This window comes from Solanum verrucosum, unplaced genomic scaffold, assembly GCF_900185275.1.
Source record: "Solanum verrucosum unplaced genomic scaffold, falcon-dt-bn FXZP01000009.1, whole genome shotgun sequence".
Lineage (NCBI taxonomy): Eukaryota > Viridiplantae > Streptophyta > Magnoliopsida > Solanales > Solanaceae > Solanum > Solanum verrucosum.
In genome coordinates, this window is record NW_026020231.1 from 334067 (window position 1) to 355782 (window position 21716).

Genomic DNA, 21716 nt, shown 5'->3' on the forward strand with positions numbered 1-21716 from the left:
GTAAGGCAACTCCATCCATGGCAGTCATATAGGTACTTCATCTAATTTGAGTGCTACGAAAATAAGTTTGGCTAGTAGAGATTAGCAAAGCAAAATCATATAGCCGTATCAACTTATACTTTATCAAGATCCAATAAATTTAAGAAGAAGTGATGAATTATCAATTATTTTTGGACATATTTGAATAAGAAGACAAGAGGAAAATACTTTAAATAACTTTAGATGAACAAATGTCTTACTTTTTATTAGTTTATATATATATCAAATAAAGTTTGAGATGGACAACTCTAATTTATTTTTAGATTTTATATTATTGCATTACTTAAGCATCTTCATTCGTAATATTTTTCTTCATGCTGTTAATTACGTATTAGAGATTTGTTATTTCATTATTTAGGACTAATAAGGTTTAGGTCTAGCCTCCCTTGTTAGTACTCTTTTCTTCGAGACTTTTTTTTTCTATTAAAAAAAAGTATCCCTTGACACATACCCAGCAAAGATTTGTATAAAAGAATAAATAAATATTAAGATAAATACATTGAAATAATTAAGAAAATTTATCAAGAAGGACGTGTTCCGATATGAAAATTTTTGCAATTCGAAATAATAATTTTGCACTTCGTCAAAGAAGTTGAATTATCATTTATTTTTTGCTAAAGTTTCAATGACTTGCTTGACTAGCAAAAGTTTGAATGACTTGCTTGACTTTTACTCTTTTCAAATAACAATGGAAACAAACAAAATTTAAGAATTTGAAACAAATAAAAAATGAAAATTCGATCTAGTCTAAAATATAATTATTCTATAGTAATTGAGACTTTGAAAGTCCGTCGTTTAACATGACCAATAATAATTTATTGTGGATAGAAAATCTAAAATATAATTAATTATTTTATGTGGATTTACATGACCAATAATAAGGCAAATTAAACGTATATATCTAACACAAAATGAGAAAAATGTATTTTAAAAAAAAAAGTAGGAGCGGAAGGCTAAATAGGATGGAGTAGAATTTTTATTTTTTTTAAAATAAAATAATATCAATTTTTTTTTGTGTGTGTGTGTGGGGGGGGGGGGGAGAAGTATGAATTATTTTAAAAATATTTTAAAGAATTTTTGTTTTAAAAGGATGGGGGATTGTCGGGAGAAGGGGGAGGGTACATGGAGGAGGTGGTGGAGTGGGGTAAGAAAAATAATTTAAATTTTATTTTTCAAAAAAAAATATTTGTTTTATGGATAGTAATACTTTAATCTTTAATTTTTAATTAAATTTAGTAGTTTATTATTTATTTTTTGTCAAGGTGGAATATTTTATTCATGTGGAATGTCATGTGTCAAGGTTTTTTCAAATAAAAGAGAATGCATAACCCACACCACTAAGGTGTGTTTCTCAAGTTAATAAGTGATAGTTTAGATATGAAACTCAAACTCTTAATAATTTAGGTATGAAACTCAAAAAAAGAGAGGATAGTTTAGATGTGTCTCATTATTCTATAATTGAGACTTTGAAAGTCTGTCATTTAACATGACCAGTAATAAAGCAAATTAATTATTTTATTGTGGATAGAAAATCTAAAATATAATTAATTATTTTATTGTGGATTTGCATGACCAATAATAAGGCAAATTAAAGTCACACGTAAGTTGACAAGCTAGAGCAGGCTTTAGAGACATAAGGGTTTTATATGAAATTTTTTAATTAAAAATTTATATTATATATATAAAAATCAAAATATAATTTATATTAATAGAAATAGAATTTCTTTTCTTCATATGCTTAATTCTTTATATTTTAAACCTCTTCGTAAAAATCATGATTATGTCATTGTTGAAGGAAGCTTGAAGACTGATGGAACATGTCGAAGGAACATGTCCATCGAAATAGGCTGACGAGTTAGAGTTTGAGTCATACTAGGACTAGACTACTAAATCCTAAGTTATGTACAACTAAGCTACTGTATATTGCATGAGTCAACTAGGATAAGGTATTTGAGTTATAATACAATACTACTCATGTAAATAATTGTGTTGTAGTAGGTTTCCTAGTATAACTAGAATAGGACTCTTCTCCTATATAAGGCGATTGTAACTCAATATTATAATCCTTGATTTCTCTAATCCTAGACGTGAGATTTCTATAGTCACTACAAGTGAGTCCTCGAATCAAAACATGCATATATATCCAATTGAAATAATTAATTATATTATAGATTCTAGCTAGTTATAACGAACGTTGCTCAAATGAAATATTTGTGAAATAAAATGGTATCCCAATTCCCACGTAACTATATGAATCGTCCGAGGCAATAACAAAATTAGCTACTATATTTGTTTCTCAATTTAGTCATAGAAAGAATAATTAGAAAATGGACAAATTAAAAAAAAAAAAACCAGTTGTCGTGATGAATTAATTCACGCCTACTTGTTTTGAAAGCTATACTAACAATCATATAAATACCAACATAGATTGTGTTGGGATGATTGAGAGATCGATTTCTCTCCTTAATTAGAATTTTTAGGTTCGAATAATCGAATTCATGCAAATTGAATAATATTCTATACGAATTTTATTTTAGTTGGGGACGCAATACAAATATAAAATATTATATGAAAAATTAATTTACCCGATATGAATACGAAGGAAAAAACACATGATATATACTATTGGAATTGAGGGCGCTTATGACTTGAAAGGACAATTAAATTGTATTAATTAATAATTTACATAAGTGTAATTAAGTCGAAGAAATTTGGTACTATGGTTTTCGTAGTTTCCACAATTTACGCACAACGTACGAATGCATGCGTTATCTATATTGTCTGGAAGAAAAAGAATAATAAACACATGGTATTTGTCATTTGATTGGTCTTTTGGACTTTTAATTTGACACGTGTTACTACTATACATATGTTTCACTCAACACTATAATAAAAATAACTTTTACAAAAAATAAATATAAATATTAATAAAAAATATTAAAATTTATATCAATATATTGATTGATTGTCATTAAATCTAATGTTACTATAGATTTTAGCGATATATATTTACTCACAATAATATAGGGTCACAAAAAATCATTTTGATACTCAGCCTGATCAGCTACCAAATGATTACCTGATCATGATTGGTAGTTGATTTAGTAAAAACTTTAACACTGAAAACTAAATAGAGGAGATCTTTCTAAATTAAACCCTTATGAACTTTTACATTATGGTTCTAAAACTTTATGGACATATGCATTTCATGGGATTAAAGTCCACGCACACTAACACCATATATTATTAACTTATCGATATTTACGGTAATATTCTTAAATTATAATTTTATTTAAAAAATTATAAAAAATATATTATTTTTAGAAAAAAGTGGGCTGACCCGACACAGTCCGAAGCCCACATACTTATGGGTTGGGCTAATCGTTTTCTAGCCCACAAAAAAATAGATCAATCCGATTTGATCCGTTAAATTTCAAAGTTTGTATAAATTAGCTTGGATGGGATGGACCAACCTATATTGACAACTCTATTCATGCTAATTGTCATTTTTTTGGGGAAAATTACGCTTATAAGCAAACATATACTAGTTAATTAGTTAACATATCTATAGTTTAACTTAATTACAATTTGCGACCTACTTTTAGCTATAATTACGCGGCTCAACTTTTTAGTTTTGTATAATTCAGAATTTGTATAATATAATTTGTATAACTTTTGAATAATGTAATTTTGTATAATATATTTTGTATAACTTTTGTATAATGTAATTTTGTATAATATAATTTGTATAGTTGTTTACACTTCAGATGTCTGTGATTGTATAAATTCGTTATTTCGAGATCTTACAAAAATAACTGAATTATACAAATGTACGCGCGAATTATACAAACAAGACAGCTTAAACTGTAGTTACAGCTCGTAAATATTCAAACTATAATATGGAGCATAATTAAGTTTATTATAATGACTATTTGCGAAAGTTCCCTTTGTTTTTCTTTATGATACGTCTTTTGAAAAAAAAACACTAAAATAATAATTTAATTAATTTATTCTTATTTATTTATAAATTTCAATCTAATACTAATATATTTTACACCTCATTAATATCTCTTCATATTTATTGAGTTAGAAAAAAATATATGAATATAAATAATTAAATGTGGACCAATTGTTTTAAGTACATATTAAGAAAAGAAATCTGCCGATTTATTTCTTATCCCAAGACAGCTGTTTATTTAATACTCCCTCCGTCCACAATTGTTTGGCAGGTATACTAAAAATAGATGTCCAAGATTAATTGTCAATTTAAACAATCAAGAAATAATTAGTCACTTTTTTCCAATTCTGCCCTTAATGATTGTGTAGTTCAATTGAAAAGTTATGTGGACTTTTGGTATTCTTGATATAGTAGGGTTATATTAGTCAAATTACACCTTGTATTAAATTTTCCTTGAGGGATGTGCATGACCTTACCCTGACAAACAATTGTGGACGGAGGGAGTAAAAAGTTATGGGTCAAAGTATTTTTAATTATGACCTAATTTTACTGGACCATTTTGTTTTAGCACGTTTATTTTGTGGCATTAGATTTATCGGGATCCGGCTCCATTTCTCTCTCACTGTTTTTTTCAAGTTCTTTTGACTAATGACACATGACATAAGTTTAATACTCCAATGGCTAAGATTTAATTTTTCAAAGTACATCTCTAATCATGATTTAATTAATAAATGCTTCCTCCGTTTCTTTTTACTATGTCATCTCTTTCTATAAATAATTGATTCATAATACTTGTCATTTCATAAAATTAATGCATAAATTACCATATTGTTCCTTTTTTACCCTTATGAGGAGTATTAGCCTTAAAATGTAAATTTGACCAGCTTAGAAAAGTTAAGTAAATGATTCATGTTCATTGGTTAAATTAATTAATCGAAATAAATTAATTCATGTTCATTGATTGAAAACTTGAGTTCCAAAAAAATTAAATAATGGTAGAATAGTAAACTTACTTAGTTGCTTAATGCACGTTAAATTCAAAATGGTGATATATAAATAGGAATGGAAGGAGTACAATATATATTTAGTATTAAAAATTATATAATCTCACAATCATAGCAACATATTATCTTGTCCATAAATATAGGGAGAAAAAGGTTTCTTCCTAAGTTTTTTACCTAGGATCTTTTTAAATTTTCTTTTAAATAATATTTTTATCGTAATCTTTGTTTGACACTTTCTCTATGAGAAATCCGAATTGAGAAATGAATGGAAGCCTAAGCTAACTAGTCAACTAAAGATAGAATGGTAATTAAATAAATTATTATTGAATTATCGATTTAATCGTTAAGAAAATAACTCAAATCCTTATTGAATCGATAACTCAATAAGAAGAAAAACTTTTAATCTTATTTTTTTTTTAAAAAAATTATGTTACTGTCGCCAAATAATAGCTAATGTTAATTTTGGAGGAATTAGAAAAAAATAGAAGAAAAAAAAAGGTGAAATAAAATAGGGAAAAGAAGAGACTCTTCAATAGCTAATGGTTAAAAAGAAAATTTTAAGAAAAAATGCAAATAAAAGATTAACTTAAAAAGAAAATAAAAGTAACATCCCGCGTGAAAAAATTGGGAAGAGAATTGTTTTACCCTAAATTGAACAAGATAATATGTTGCTAAGATTATGGGGTTATAGTAATTTTTAAAATTAAATATATAATATATTTATTATTTAAATCATGGTAAGAAACTTACTTTAGAAATTAAATCTTAGCCATTTAATTTAATCTATACCATGTGTCACTAGTCCAAATAGGAACTTAAAGAAAATAGATAGAACAGAAATTGAGAGGAGCCGGATCTGATTTATTGTATCTACTATGCAGAGCAAGACTTTTTAAAGTACTTTACCTCGGGACATAACTTGGCTTATGCCCTACGCATAATTAATGCTATTGAACTTACGCCTTGTGGGGCATAATTTGTGTCTTGAGCTTAATTTCTTTTGTTTTCAGGCGTAACTTGTGTATTATGCTTATGTCTCAGGTTATAATTTGTGCCTTGAACAATTTTTTTCCCTAGAGCATATCTTGTGTCATTGAACTTAATATAACTTTCACTAAATTTATGCCTTGCATTTTTTTTTATTTTGACATCAAAGATATTTTTAATCATTTTTGTAAATTACTTAAGCTGGTATAAAAAAAATAAAAGTTCAAGAATTTTGAAAGATAAATGTTAAATAGGGGCTTTGTGTGAATGACCCTATCCAATTTTGAAATGTGTTTGTATATGCCGTATCTCTGACTAAATTTAAGTCCAGATACTCTCATTGATATTTGAGCATAACTTAGACTTTAATTAGATCTTGCACTTCTTCTTTTTTAAAGTAAGGACCAAATTAAGGGAGATATAGACTCAGAGGCAAGGGCAAAATTTTCATTTTGTAGGTTTTACATTTATAATAGTAATATTTTTGAATATTAATAATTGAGTTTTAATTTTTAATATGTTTAATAAATATTTTAATACAAATACATTACTTATTAATCATTCAAACAAAAGTTACTGAGTTCGATCAAGTTCATACTCGAACTGTTAGCTCTGCCCCTGCATCGGTTGTTCGCCCAGGGGAGGAGCCAGCATGTCTTTAGGGGGTTTATCTGAACCCCCTTCGGCAAAAAATATTATTATATATACATGGTTAAAATTATTTTTTAGATGTATATAATAGATGTCGAACCCTCTTCGACTAGTTCATATGTTTACTCTTTCGAATTTTCAACCCCTTATTGAAAATCCTGGCTCCGCCACTGGTGCCACTCGTGTTAATTAGTTCCTAGCTAGAGAACCACATGATACTACCACTACGTGTGTTGGGACAGTCGAGACAAAAGTAGAAGCCTCATTGTAGAGATACAGCTGAACTTAATAATTTTTTATTAAATAATATAGTTATATATAAAAAAAATTGTTAAATTCAAGACTCAATTATTAATATTTGAAACAATTATTTCAAAATTTAAAGCTTATAAAGTTGAAATCTCAATCCTTACTCTTCTAACACGTGGACATGTCTTACCAAAATGAAATGGCACTATCTAACTACTAAAATGTGCCACATATGCTGGTGAAGTTAATAGTTAAACAACAACGAAAAAGAAATGTCTGTATTGATGATTGACGATGCATCAATCAATTATCAGCCTAGATTTGATGAATCGTTAGTGGTCAAGATTCTTTACAACAACAATTACATAAAATTAAAGCTGGAGTCATGAATAGACTGGCTATATTAGGTGAATGAATTATGATATACAAAAATAGTTTATATTAATTGTTTTATACGATGTTTGGCTTAGATTTTATATTTTTTATAACTAATTTTTGTACAATTTAATATATTAATTGACGGATTATTCTATACCTACTATTCAAAGGAATTAAGTACTTATTAAACTACAGGACATAGGAATCTGTGTCAACACAGGTTCAATATATATTTTTTTAATATCAACTTATGTGGTATAGTGATATTTGGATAGTCATTCAAACATTTATATGATGTTTAAATATTTAAAGTAGTTAATTATTATGATTTATAGTTTTTTTATAATTTTTAAATAATAGTATATATTATTTTTCATATCTCAATTTTTTTAATACAGATAAAATTTTAAGAGTCAATCAAATTTGTACGTGCTTTTAAAATATTTTAACTTGTTAATTATAGTAATTTACAGTGTGTATTTACATAATTAATTTTTAAATAATACTATATGATACTTCTTCTTTCTTAATTTATGTGACACAGATAGAATTTTGAGAATTAGTCAAAAAATCTATATCTTTTAAATATTTGAATTTATTAATTATCGTGATTTATAGCATTTTACGTAATTTTCATATATATACAATAAATAAAATAAGATAAAATAAATAAATAAAAACAAAACAAGTATAGAAATTACATAAATACCTTTATCTAGAAACATGTGCGTTGATGAAGAGCCGTTTGTTTCTAAAGTTTTCTTAGTTACGTTATTTAATTATATTTATTTTATTTTTTAAAACTTCATGTTAAATTAAAATTAAATAAAAAAAATTAGATATTCTAGTTATTAGAATTGAAGCTTCTCTATATTTTAGAAATGGAATGGAAGTTATGGTGCATGAATTGCATTGGAAAGTGCAAAACATTTCACCTAATTTTTGTCCTTCAACAAGACTTTAATTCCTATAAACACACATGTTGGCTAACATGTGTGCAGAAAAAGTCTTCTATAATACTGGTCGCGTATCGATCGGTTCAGTTCGATTTTGAAGTTTATTTATTTGATTTATTGGTTATAGGTTTGTAGAGATGTTAACCATTATAGAACCATTAAGATATTGACTTATCGGTTATTGGTTTGTCGGTTATTATATTGATTGTTATCAGTTCGGTTGTCGGCTTAACCATTAAGATTTGACATAAAAAAATATTGAAAATCACTTAGAAACAAGATGACAAATAAAATGAACCATGCACATAAGTTCATAAGTTACATCTTGCTCAAAAGCAAACACTTTTATATTGTAGAATAACCAAGAGTCCATAAATAAAAGTAGGAAACCAAGCTAAATATTTTTTCAAATTGAGACTCGAACCATCTTTCGTTGTGAGTAAGATTTTACCAAGGAGTTTAAAATTTCTTTACTGTTAAGGTCACCATATGTAGCACCTTGAGTTCCAAGAGAAACTAAAGAGAGTTCATTCAAGTCATTCCTAAGTTCTTCTAAGTTGTGGGTCCACTTCAACCGACCATAACATTCAGTACAAAATGATTTTGGTGGGATACAAGTTACCCAATGAAAGGTCTTTGAATTATCTTTCCAACGCCACCGAGTTTTCTAAGTTTCGAGTTCGGATAAGTGAGATATTCCCTTTTGAAGTCAGGCTGTCCAGTTAAGGAAAGCTATCCGAAAATAGTAAGAGGTATTTTGGTCTTTTCCTTAATCAGATTTAATTCGTTTTAGTAAGGTTTTAAGGGTCTAATCCTATTAGGTTCAATTTTATAATCCAAATATACGCCTAGGGTTTTAGTTGAGACTTCAAGAAGAGAAAAAAGGAGAAAAGAGGAGAGGATCAAGCGTTCGTCAAGATTCTTGCGTGTTGTTGCGAATTTTCGCCATGGGTTTGATCCCTCAGAGGTATGTAAGCTTCCATAGTGTTGGTTAGTTCACCCCCACCCAATCATGTTATTTTCAGCGAAATATCATTCTTGAAGTTGAAAGATTAGAGTTTTTGATGAGTTCTTGATAGGTGTTCTTGAAGTTCATTTTAAATTTTGTTGTGTTGGGGTTTTGATGATTTCTTGAGATGAATTTAGTGATTTGAGTGTTGTTTTGAGTAGATTAGAGTGTAATTATGTTAAGTAATTGAATCCAAGTGATTGAGGAAGAAACCGTTCGATTCTAGGCGAGTTAGGGTGAGAAAATGAGCAAAGAAAGTCATCAAAGTTTTCTGGGTTGGGGCCTAGTGCTCCATGCCAGCCAGAGCACCCCAACTACTTCTCTGAAGTTTAGGGGCTGGCGCCCCGCGCCACTCAGAGCACCAGGGTCGCCTGCCCCCACCCGTTCTTCATCGTTTCGTTCGTTTGAGTTTTTTCAAAGGGTACATTTACTCCCCTTTGATTCTAAACACTCTAAGTTACTTCTAAACACCTAGAAATCATTCATAACATGAATCATAACCTTGAATTCATAATTCAAATTCAAGGTGGAGTTAAGATTTAAGTTTTGAGAATTCTTTCAAACATTCTACGAGTCCCTTGAGTCATTTTGTGGAGTCTTCTACAACTTCTAGTAACTTGTTTCAAGACTCAAGTAAATGAGTATGAGAGTGAGGAAAATATATTCATGAGTCTACTTTGTCATCGTGAAATCCTTCATATCATGAACCATAACTCTTGAAGTCATAATTCACATTCAAGAGAGAGTTAAGACTAGAGTTCAAGAAAGCCTTTGAGTTCAATTGTGAATCCTTTGAGATCCATCATCGATTTGAGTTAAGTTTTGAGTAAGTAAGTATGAGAATGAGAAGAGTCGTATACACGAGTTTCATATTGATATATTGATCCTTGAATAGTGTCGTTCATGCCCATAACTTCCGCATAAACCCATCAGTTGAGTACCTTTGAAAGGAGTAACATCTTCAAGTTCCAAGTTTAATTTGAGTATTGAGTTCCTAACCCCTTATGAGATTATATTTCTAATCATGGGACTATTACATTTTACCCATGAAGTCCTTGAGTTGAGTTGTTCATGCCCTTAATTCCGCATGAACCCTATAAGTTGAACAGTCTTGAGATGAGAAGTATCTTTGAGTCCTTGAGTTGAGTAGTACATGCTCATAATTCCGCATGAACCCTCTGAGTTGAGCATTCTTGAAATGAGTAGTATCATTGAAGTTCTTTAGTCTAAGTATTGAGTTCTATTTATGGTTATTGAAAACCTTGTATTGAATCGTTCACGTCCATAATTCGGCATGAACCATATTTTAAGAAGTCTTTTACAAACATTTTAACTTTGTTTTAAAACTTAAGATTTGAGTTGAGTAAAGAGTAAGAGTAAAGTTCATTTTCTTTAAAATGATATATGGGAACTAAGTATTCCCAAGAGTAAATGTTTTCACATTTAAGATGAGAGGAAACTGAGATTTCCAAAAGAATTTTGAGCACTTTGAGTACCATCTCTTTTAAGAGAAAGATTTTTGAGAATTATCTCAAATCAAAGAAAAAGTTATGTTTTTAAACATATGAGCTGAGTATTTTGGGAGTAGTATTGAGCACCGATATGGAGATGAGTTTGAGTTCAGATAACTCACGTTTCCATAAACCATGTAGCCATCATGGGTAGAAAGGATCATACTTTCTAGATGTTTCCTTAGTGTTTTTTAGCATAGACTAGTGGATCCATTAGTTAAGGCGTCCTATATGACGACAAAGTATTGGACAGGTCTGGCAGCATGGACAAGACGTTGTATCAGCACTTAGGCTCATAGTGGTGGTTGTCGATTAGAGAAACTCCCACATAGTTATATTATATTTTTATATACATATTGATTATTATTGTATTTTCAATACATTGAGTTGCTATTTACAATTTTGCAGCTTTCCATATATATTGCATCTTTTACTATTGTTTTATCCTTGAGTATCATGAGTTGAGTCTATTGAGTTAAGTATCCAGCGTTGAGTACCCAGAGTCGAGTATCATATCTTTGAATTGAGTATCTAATCTTTGAGTTGAGTATCTTATTCTTGAGTTGAGTTGAGTTGAGTTGAGTAAGTACGAGAAGAGGTAAGTATGTTTCATGTTTATTAAGTTCAAACTTATGTTTATGTTTTAGAATTCCTCTTACATGCTCGTACATTCCACGTACTGAGCCATTTGGCCTGCATCTTTTCATGATGCAGACACAGGTATTCAGAATCATCAACATGAGCTTCGTTGATACATCCAAAAGTTCGAGTTAGCTATGGTGCCTCCTTGTTTTCAAAGGATTTCATTTACTTTTCAGTTTAGTCAGGATGTCGTGGGTCTTGTTTCGACTTCCATCTTTATCAGTTAGAGGCTTCATAGATAGTCCGTATAGTTGAGAAATTTGTATTATTTATTTTATTAAATGTTTTAAAGACTTAAGTTGCCTATTTTATAGTGAGTTGAATAATTTATTTTATTCAAAGTTTTCTTTTGAGTTAAAGCTTTCTATTTAAGTTTCATGAATATTTATTCAGTTTTTAAGCTTTGTATGCTTGAGTTAGTCTTCCGCTTGAAGTCAGCCAGGATGAGGGTTCGTTTGGGGACCAACAATGGTTCTCGAGTGCCGGCCACGTCCAGGGTGTAGGCTCGGGTCGTGACATATACAAAATAGTATAAATATAATTATTTAATTTACTATTGGGTTATCGGTTAACCCATTAAGAAAAAACCTCAAACCGTTAAGAACCGATAATCCAATAAGAAAAAAAATCAAAACCGTTATCAAAACAGCTAAACCAATAACTCATTATTGATAAATCAATAACTTTTTTTTTATTCGAGTTATCGGTTTCGGTTTGATTTTGAATAGCCCTATATAGTAGTAAAGTAAACTAAAGTAATTGTTATATTTAGTTATTTTAATGCGGCAAAGAGCTCATTTGCTCTCTCTCTGTATATATAAAGAGAGGTTGGAATCCAATCAACCGCAAAAAGGAAGGTTTTTGGCCAACTAGCATAATTGTTATTTGAGATGAAGCATTCCCCCCCACATGCAAATTAAAGGCAAAGTACCTCTTTACTTATACCTCTCTAGTCTCTGATCAATAAGGTCAAAATTATCCAACAGATTTGTGGCCTTTTGGGAAAGTCATGATATTATGCGTACCATAAACATGCTAACTTTGAATAACCAACAAAAGAAACAGTATGAATGTGACACAACATTATATATTCTTTGGCATAAAGAATGTGAATCATTAGATGACAAGAAAAGCATTGTTAATTTAATTAGTTTGTCAAAATCAACTAGCTATTCGCGCATAATTTTCTATTATCTTTCATACTACTAAAATCTACATCCCATCTAATTTATTTCAAGTAAATTTAATTAACTAGCACGATATTTTTACAAGTATACCAGAAACTTAGAATCTTGTGCGTTTAAAGTCTTAAACTAAAGATTTGTCTAATATTTTGACATGTTTCTTGAATCATGAGGTTTTAAAATATGTCAGGTAGGATATCGGAGTTAAAATGTTACTAAAAGAATGTACTACATATACTCTCTACATCTTTCATGATTTTATTATTCGTAATTAAATATGTGTTCTATTGCCACGAGAGTGTAGAAATAGCAATGAAATTTATCTTTCCATTAAATATTTTGCTACAATATAATACTTTTATGGCTGAATCTATGAAGATAGCTACAAATCTCTTTTATCATGGCAAAAGAATAAAATAACTTGCTATTTTTTTGTGGCAGGAACTTTATATCAGAATATAGCTACAACACAAACATTCTGTAGCAATAGATATTAGTTCTTAGCCACGGACCATGTAAAGTTTATAGCTAACTATTAACCATCCAACATCAATCTTTACGGAAAAAATTATTATGGCTAAAGTGTTTAGCCACGAAAATTTTCATATTTAGCTGCGATCAATTTTGTAGCAATATGTGTTTTTCCTTGTACGTAGTGCTTGCGCACTGTGTGTTGTGTAGGAGATTCGACGACAAACAATGATAAAGGTGTCCAACTGCAGCATTTGAAGAATTTTTGAGTCCTAAATTGAAATTTGAGTCTCAATTTTCACGTGTATGATTTAGCAAAGCAGATTTTGTAATCTCAAATGGATACTTGACGCATCAACCCCTAATCTCGTAATTTTCACCTACAAACATTACATAACAAGAAAAGCATTGTTAATTAATTCAGTTTTCAAAGGTAACTAGCTATGTACATAACGGGTATACTTTCTTCTCGTGTCGTTGTCTTATCAATGAGCATAAATTTTCTATTTAATTTTCTATTTAGTAAGCCTTTTGAAACTTATGATCTAAAAAAAGTCATAGAAATTTATGTGAATATAAATCACCACGTTAAGGGAGAGGGGGAGGGAGTTTAAAGTCAAATGGAGGCTACTAAGTGTACAGTAATGTTATTTTTTTTGAGACTGACAAAAAAAAATGTCACATAAATTGTGATCAGAGGGATTATGAACTACCTGAGCGTGGATAGTATAATAAATTGCATCTTCAAGTGTTGATTAATTAGCGGTAACAACTTGAGCTCCTTCTTCCTCTATGATTTTAATAACCTCTTGCAATGTGAAATTCTTTTGCAAACCACTTGTTAAAATGATGACCTCTAGAGTTGAATCCAACTCTCTAACTTCAACCATATTAGGTGTTTTTATAGTACAACTAGTTGTAGACATGGATTTCCTTGAATGATCACTTGTGCCTTGTGCTACCTCCTCCTTCCTTTTCTTTAATACCTCTACTCTTTCTTTCAGTTCCCCAATGTAAGTAATGGCTTGATCAACATGGTCTTGTTTTGTCCGCACCTCCTGAAAAGAGTGAGATACTTAGGTAAGCCTCCCTTATTGTGTAAGATTTGTAATTATGAAAATAAGATAAGTTACCAGCTACAACAACGAAAGATGACCTAATGATGGAGTATATGCAAGACAACTATGAGATCATGTAAGACATGTTTAACAAGCAAATTGGCATTACAGTAGAAATTCAAATATTTATTTAGTGGATACTGGATAATTAGAAACTTCTTTTGCTAGCATGATTAACTTCGATTAGCTAGGTTTCCATGTAACGTCATTATTCAGGTTAATTTGTTCTTGTTTGGGGTGGGGGACTGGAGGAATATCCCAACTTCATGTGCATATATCCTTTTTAAGGTCATTTAAAATGTAAAAATAACAAAAAAAAAAAAAAAAAAGGAACTTAAAATTCGACATATTGTTGAAAGTAAGAAGGTAAATCAAGTTGCTAAAAGCAAATATTAATTTCTTCATGATTATCCCTCTTTTTTTTTTTTAATTTCCATTTTAGAGCATCTTATAAAAAGAATGACCTAGATTTTTTAAACTCAGAATAAAGTAGAAGGAGGCAGGGGCTCGAGTAACTTTGGCACTCATATATTGTACATGGTATCGAGAATGCAGAGTTAATATCTCAGATGATCACTCAACTTTGAGTTGTTTACTTAGAAAGTCACTCAACTTTAAGTTGTTAACTTAGAAAGTCACTCAACTTTGTTTTATAACTCAAAAGTCATTTAGCTATTGATGTTTCACTTAGAAAGTCACCCAACTATTTATATTTCTCTTAATTATTTAATTATAATTTTTCTAACAGTAACAATTAACCCCCCCCCCCCCCCCCCCACCCAAAAAAAAAGTTTTTCTGTTCTAGTAATTGTAAAACTAGAAATAAATTGTTAAAAGATTACCAAAAATAAAAATTGGAATTGATAGAAGTAATTAAAAAAAAAGGGGCAGTAACGATCTTCTACTATTTTTTTTAATGAAAAGGTAGTAAAAACAATAATTAAAATAAGCATCTTATTTATTTTTTAATTTTTTTTTTGTATTTTTATAAAATTTAATGAAAAAATAATTTAAATTAATTAAGTGACTTTCTAAGTGAAATATAAATAGTTGGGTGACTTTCTAAGTGAAACATCAATAGTTGAATGACTTTTGCGTTAAAAAATAAAGTTGAGTGACTTTCAAAATAAGCAACGTAAAATTGAGTGACTTTCTTAGTGAATTATTCAAAGTTGAGTGACCATCTGAGATAATATCTCCGAGAATGCAATAACTTTTTAAAAAACTAGATTCAAGAACCCTCATGTCATCATGCTAGACATGCATGTTAAAGGGCAATATACCTTTATTTAATTTTAAACATGTATGTCACTTTCTACATATCAACATTTCATCTTAAATATTGTATCAACAAGGTTGGGGTCTAGATCTAAATACCTCACACCCCATCGTTAGAATCAGAATTTATAAACTTCAACTCTTGGGTTCAATTCGATCTCTCTATTTTGCGTTATCATGCATGTTTGTATGATGGAAATAATAATAATCAGAGCTGTGTGTATAAGAGATCTAGATAGAAAGAAAGAGAAATTAATTATAGGGTTTATAATACCTTAGAATAATTGGAAGGAATAAGAGACAATAGCTTAGAAGAAAGGTACTTCATTTGGATTCTTCTGTTTTTTTCCTGTGTTTTCCTATCTTGCTTTTGTGAAGTACTAATGCCAACAATATTAACATTGCTGCTTTCCATTTCTGTTGTAACAAAGCTGTGATTTTGATGAATATTGTAGTGATTAGTGATCTCCTTAAATTTGAAAAGATGAAGGCAGACATTGTGTATGAAAGTAAGCCAGCCATTATATATATATACTCACATCTCGATGTGTATGTGTTGACTTTTATCATATGCACACACCGCCCACTCCTACAAATCAGAATGTCCAATCCAATCAATCACTTTCTAACTCTTCTCTCCAATTAATACTCTCCAAATTCACTACACATACCGTGTTTTTAACTTTTCTTTCATTTCACATTTAGCTCGTCATCTAATTTGGATGTGTAAGTAGACACATGAGTCTTGTATAATATAATAAATTTAGGACACCATATAGAACGCAATTTATCATGTGGAATGTCACGTTGGACGTGTCTTTATTTATTTAATTTTATATAAGTTTAAGTGTCTATTTGTGCATATTCAAAGTTGAAGGGCATTAATGTGAGATAACACCAAGTTAAAAGACATATTTATGTATTATGTAAAAAAAATTAAATTTCTCCTACATTAGGATAGAAAAAGTAACAAATATTATTTGAAAATAATGTAATATAAATCATATTATTAACTATTTAAAATATTTAAAAATTAAAATTACTCTTCAAATTTCATCTATATTTGAGATTGCATATTCCAGTTGAGGATAGTGATTGTTGCCTATGTGATGAGCAGACTATAGAGACCACAGTGCATTTATTTGAAGAATGTAGCTGGACAAAAAGTGTATGGCAAGAGTTGATGAAGTGGGCAGGTATTACATTGACAAATAATGGAATCAAGCAGGTACTAGAGTGTATAAAGGTGAAACACTGGAAGCAGTTTCAAAAGGAGGTCGTTGCAACTATAAGTGGGGCGATATTGTATCATACTTGGAGAGCTAGAAACTGGAAAAAATTTAATAGGAAAAGTGTACATAGAGAGGAGGTAGTAACACAAATTAAGGAGTTGATAGAGAGATTATATTTCTTAAGTAAATCAAAGAAGGAAAGAAACTGTAGTTTTTTCATTCAGCACTTACAATGTATTGAGTTGTTTTTTGTAGGAGGCCTAAGTCCTTTTAGCAGGAATGGGTGCTCTTTATTTTGTAATTGTTTTTGATGTTAAGGTAATGTTTACAGTGATTACCAAAAATTTAAAAAATAACATGTATTGAATTAATTCAAACTAGCACGGACTCTGATGTCCAGTATTCAAACATAAGACAAATTCTTTTTAATTCAAAGCCATCTTCAGGGTGGTAGTTACACTACTGAAAAAAATGTCAAAAATTGATCTCACACAATCTCAATTTTTCTAATTTTTTAAAATTATAATTTAATTAAACCAATCTCACGAGGTTCATTGAGTGAAGGTGACTCTATAAAAGAATGTGTAAATTCAAGTATATATAACTCATGTGAATATATAATTATATACTACTACTGCCAAATTATATTGCGATGATTAACTTCTTTTTCACATGTAGTAACACAAATATTCTTCTCTATTTCGACATAGTTTTCTAATATAACTTTGGTTGCCATGATGTACCTTTTCATTAGTACTATCGCAAACGTTCGCACATTATGAAAAATTGGAATTAATGCGAACATAATAAGGATATGAAATCATTAATTATTACTCTCTGTCTTTAATTAATTGTCCACTTTTTCTTTTATTGATATCCCTAATTACTTGTTCATTTTGACAAATCAAGAAAGAACAATTTGTTTTACCTATTATACCCTCAATTAACTACTTTGAAAAAGGTAGAACTTCTTAAAAACTTTAGATTTTTAATTCATACACTTCATAATTAATAGGGGTAAAATGGTAAACTCACTATTTCAATAATTATTTTCTTAATAGGTGTGCCAATTCAAAGTGGACAAGTAATTAGGAAAAAAAAAAAAGTAATTAGGGACAGAGGGAGTACTTTCTTTTGTAATTCAAAGATTTTGAGTTTTATTTTAATTCTAAAAATAAAAAAAGTCGGGGGATCAAACTCGAGACATTACATAATGTTTGCAACGTCTTTGCCACCTGAGCTAGGAGCTTTCTATTACAAGTTGTGTCCTTTCAATTATTTTACCTTTTTTTTTTTTTGTATAGGTATATTCTGTAAAAATTTCAACGAAGAAAGTATCACATGACACACCTTGCCTGTACGTAAATTTGTCCCTGAGCGTTCCAGTCACAATGAAACAGAAGCAAAAGCAGCATAGTATGGTTGCAAATGGTGTATTCAGAATAGTTACATTAACCTGAACATCGACCTGGACTCTTCGCTTATCGTAGGAATGCTCAAAGATGGAAAAGCTAGCAGTTTCAAATTAAATAAAGTTTTCGTAGATACTTCTACACTACTTAGACAAGCCACAATCAGGTTTACTCATTGCTATAGAGAAGCTAATCAACTTGCAGATTGGCTAGCAAAAATGGCTATGAACTCTCAGGGTAGCAACACATATCACTCGTACGAACAACTTCCTAAGGGTGCGAAGGGACCTTTCCTCATGGATAAGAGACAGATCTCAAATATTAGATCGAAATTTGACAAAGCAAACTTTTATGTTAGCTAGACAAATTGATTGACAGTAGGAAATTGGGCAATAAATTTTTGCTAATAGTTCAAGTTTTTGCAGGATAGTTTTTATCCTGTGTTGTAATCTAAACCTTTTATGGAATGAAATACAAACAAATCATGTAAACTTGTATCGACTTCTTTTATCTAATTCTAATACACTTTTACATCTCTAATCAACTTTACACTTTTTATACTATTACTGTTGTGCACTGATTTTCATAAAGGGGGCAGTAACTATTATTGGAATCCAATTACAAGATCAATTCTTTAATACATTTTTTTTTAGCAATGATCTTTTCTATGTTTGTTTTTCTAGACACAATACAAAAGGCGATATTCGAGAGTCACTTAGCTCCTTGATCATTTATTTCAAAAAAGATGTTGTGTGGGCAAGTAGATCTGTTTAAAAAATATCAGCTTTTATATTCAGTAGCTCGTTGCACTCAATAATAACCCTACACAAGTCACGATATATTTAAGGTTACAAGATCCAAAAGACAATTTGATACATTACATATATTTTTAGTTTATAATTACAAAATTTAATTTTTTTTTATTTTCTTAAATTTTGTACATACTCAAACAAAGAAATAGTTGCAAAAATGTGTTCAAATCGGAAAAAGTTTGCAACTCGAAATAATAATTTTGCAGTTCGTCAAAGAAGTTGAATTTATTTTTTTCCTAAAGTTTGCATGACTTGTTTGGTTTTTTTTCTTTTCATTTAACAACGGAAACAAACAAAATTTAAGAATTTGCAACAAATAATAATAAAAGAAAAGTCAACCATTTTCCCAACTAAATGCCACGTATGTCCTCATCCAAAATACAATTATTTAATTGACACTTTGAGAGCAGTCATGCACCTCTAGTACACACTAATAAACAGAACAGTGTATAGTAGTAAATCTAAAATACAAATAATTAATTGGTTGTGGTATTCCATTTGTGCCTTTACTCGTCCAATTATAATAAGTTAAATTAAACTATTAAACATGTCACAAGTCTCAAATTCCGCGGCGAACCCACACGTCAACTTCGAGAAAATGTAAATCATGTGTATATTGGCATAAAGAATATGAATAGGTATTAGTATGAATAGGTGCATTGTGATCTCCTTATTGATCTTTTCTTGTAATTAATTAAGTAAATTTAGCAAACCATATTTTGTTTTCTCAAATGTGCATCAATCCCTAATCTAGCAATTTTCACCTGCAATAAATAGATAACAAGAAAAACATTGTTAATTTAGTTGTCAAAATTAACTAGTTATACGTACATTATTTTCCATCATCTTTCATACTACTTAAATTTACATTCCATCTATTTTATTTTACGTAAATTTGACTAGCACGGTATTTACAAAAGTATACGAGAACCTTAGTATTTTGTGATTTTAAACTGAAGATTTGTATAATATATATATATATAGCAACATGTCCTTTGAACATTGGGATTTTAATCATGTAGGATGTTGGAGTTAAAAAAATACTAAATATTATATAAAATGACATTAATTCTTTTATTAAGATGTACTAAATAGGAATATTTGAACGTAAAACAATAATTTAAAAGAGAGAATACTATATACTCTCCATCTCAATTTATGTGAAGTTGTTTGATTGTCACATAGTTTAAGGATGAATGAAAGACTTTTGAAAAGTTAAAGTCAATTTGTTACCACTAAATATAGATACGTGTCATCGTTCTTGGAATTGACTAAACAAACAAGAGTGTCACATAAATTAGGACAGATTGGAATATGAATCACCTGAGCATGGATCGTATAGTAAATCATACCGTCAACTGTTGAATAATTAGCGGAAACAACTTGAGCTCCTTCTTGCTCTATGATAATTATAACCTCTTGCAATGTGAAGTTCTTTTGCAAACCACTCACTAAAATGACCTCTAGAGTTGAATCCAACTCTCTAACTTCAACCATTGGTGCTTTATAGTACAAGTTGTTGTAGGCATGGATTTCTTTGAATCATCACCTGTGTCTTGTGCAACCACTTCTTCCTTCCTTCTCTTTAATACTTCTATTCTTTCTTTTAATTGCTCAATGTAAGTAATTGTTGCATCAATTTTGTCAGAAACTCATGAAATTATTGTTTAACTAGCAAATCAGGAAAACTAACAACTTGAAAATATAATTAAATAATAAAATTGTGCTCTTTCTAACAGCTTAGGGACTGTTTGGATTGGCTTTTGTCTTATGACTTATAAGCCAAAAGCCAAAAGCTAAGATTCCTAGAGCTTTTGGCTTATTTTTGTTATTTTGGCTTTAAAATAAGTGCTTATAAGCACTTTTTAACTTTACCCAAACACTTCAAAACTGCTTAAAAACACCTAAAATAAGCCAATCCAAACGGGCACTTAATCTTTTAGATGAGATGATCACACACTTCAACATGATATCAGAGCAGACAAAGGTCCTGAGATGAATCTCACTGCCACCCAAATCAAAAATAAATTCACGTGCTTCGTCCATGAAAAAAGAATCTCAACTCAAGCTTTTAGATGAAATGGTCACAGACTTCATATTTATGGTAAACAACAAGTTTTACCAAACAATATCGATAAATTACTTCAAAAAAAAAAACAAAGAAGAAGACCTAGAGATAATCTATTTCTCACCATGCATTATAACACAAATTTTCCATTGATTTACGGTGAGAAAAATCTTTATTTCTAGCGGTTTATGCATGCATGTGTGTGAGAGAGAAATAGGATTTTTTTTACCTTTGTAGATTGGTGTGGGTGGGGAGGAATGAGAGAAAAAAGTTTAGAAGTAAGATACTTCATTTGAATTCTTCTAATCTTTTCTTGTGTTTTCCTCTCTACCTTTTCTGAAGCAGTAACAATAATATTAATATTGCTGCTTTCCATTTCTGTTATTATATTTAATTTATGGGATACGATACGATACGATAAAAGTAGAATAAGGGATCGATCGATCGATTTTGTAATGTTTGAAGCGTACGTCTTCATTTATATAAAGGAGAGATATATCAAAGGAAATAGTGAGGAACTTGCAGAGCCAACAGAATAAAAGAAAAAAAGGGTATTCATACAAGGTATGAATTGTATGAATTAAAATTGTATAGTACTACTCCTGAGACGTATATGGTTTCAACAAACACACCGTCCACACGTAGGAATACAATTGTCCAATCAATAATCACTCACTAACACTAATATTAGGAGTATTAATTACTGGAATTTATCTCTCTTTTCTCTTGAATATACTAGATACAAGTGTCCGTGCTA

At 29.8% G+C, this 21716-nt stretch overlaps 2 protein-coding genes and 2 pseudogenes across 3 annotated transcripts in view; all 4 read right to left on the reverse strand.

Annotated features, from left to right (window-relative positions):
- Window positions 1-21716, reverse strand: part of LOC125832105 (rac-like GTP-binding protein 3) — a 235728-nt gene that overhangs the window by 181785 nt on the left and 32227 nt on the right. The window lies entirely within an intron of this gene.
- The window catches only part of LOC125832090 (serine/threonine-protein kinase STY13-like), a 111560-nt gene that overhangs the window by 63725 nt on the left and 26119 nt on the right, over window positions 1-21716 (reverse strand). The gene's annotated exons all lie outside the window — the stretch shown is intronic.
- Window positions 13351-15850, reverse strand: LOC125832108 (transcription factor bHLH162-like; annotated as a pseudogene).
- On the reverse strand, window positions 19596-21335 carry LOC125832177 (transcription factor bHLH162-like; annotated as a pseudogene).